A 1297-nucleotide genomic window follows, 5' to 3' on the forward strand; every position below is an offset into this window, starting at 1 on the left:
AGGCCAGCCAGGCCAGTAAAGTGGAGGCTGACGAAAATAAAAACCCCTGTAGGGCAGTTAAAAACATTAGTGGGCCGGTGGGTGGGCGAATTAGCCTGCCGAGGTGGGTGTGACAGGCGATGCCAGTGCTCGGAAGAGCCACGTGGGAAAGCGTTAGACAAGCCAAAAAGAAGCCAAGGTCCGGCGACAGTTAGTTTGGGTGGTGCAAAAAGAAAGCCTCTCCCCAGCTGGGTTTGAGCCCAGCGACCTTGAGGATTAACAGCCGGCACGCTCTACCAAACTGAGCTATAGGAGAAGCCACGACAAGCTAACCACCGCCACCGGCATTGCCCAAAACTGCATTCTCAACGAGTACACACGCAACCACACAAAACCGCACCGCCGTACGCCCTCTTACCAGCTAGCGCCTCGCACACACCTCGTCTAGCACCCACCCAGCCTTTGAACATGTCCAGCACAATTCAAACTGACAAGAAAGTTGGACGCGCGCCAGCGATAAATGAACGCTGCCAAACGATCTACCGCGAATCTATCATGCATGCCGCATCAGCACAGGTCACTAGCACGCTCTAGAAAGCACAAAAGGGGTCCGCCAAAGCGACCCCGTCCAGGTCGCTGCTTCGAGCCTGGCAGTGGCCTTGACACTGGGCAGTGGATCTAGCGCGACCACAGTGAATGGGCTCACTGTTCCGGCGGAGCTAACAGTAGTCAAATAGCAATCGGAAAAGCATAGCCATCCAGCCCAGTCAAAGAGAGTCAAGAGGTTCAGCACAAAACAGCACACTACCGTCAGGCGGTAGCAGCAGGCAGTAAGTGAGCTGACGAAATAAAACACTGTAGGCAGCAAAACATGGTGGCGGTGGGTGGCGAATAGCTGCGAGGTGGTGTGACAGCGATGCAGTGGTCGGAAGAGCACGTGGGAAGCGTAGACAAGCAAAAGAAGCAAGTCGGCGACAGTAGTTTGGTGGTGCAAAAGAAGCTCTCCCAGCTGGGTTTGAACCAGCGACCTTGAGGATAACAGCCGCACGCTCTACCAACTGAGCTATAGGAGAAGCACGACAAGCTAACCACCGCACCGCATCGTGAAAACTGCAATCTCAACGAGTACACACGCAACCACACAAAACCGCACCGCCGGACGCCCTCTTACCAGCTAGCGCCTCGCACACACTTCGGCTAGCACCCACCCAGCCTTTGAACATGTCCAACACAATTCAAACTGACAAGAAAGTTGGACGCGCGCCAGCGATAAATGCACGCTGCCAAACGATCTACCGCGAATCTATCATGCATGCGA

The 1297-nt window shown here is 54.7% G+C and overlaps 1 non-coding gene across 1 annotated transcript; it reads right to left on the reverse strand.

Annotated features, from left to right (window-relative positions):
- Positions 1–217: 217 nt before the first annotated feature.
- On the reverse strand, positions 218–295 carry PITG_25859. Its single transcript has one exon. It is a non-coding gene; the product is annotated as a tRNA-Asn (tRNA).
- Positions 296–1297: the final 1002 nt, after the last annotated feature.

This window comes from Phytophthora infestans, genomic scaffold, assembly GCF_000142945.1.
Source record: "Phytophthora infestans T30-4 supercont1.4 genomic scaffold, whole genome shotgun sequence".
In the NCBI taxonomy this organism is placed as follows: domain Eukaryota; phylum Oomycota; class Peronosporomycetes; order Peronosporales; family Peronosporaceae; genus Phytophthora; species Phytophthora infestans.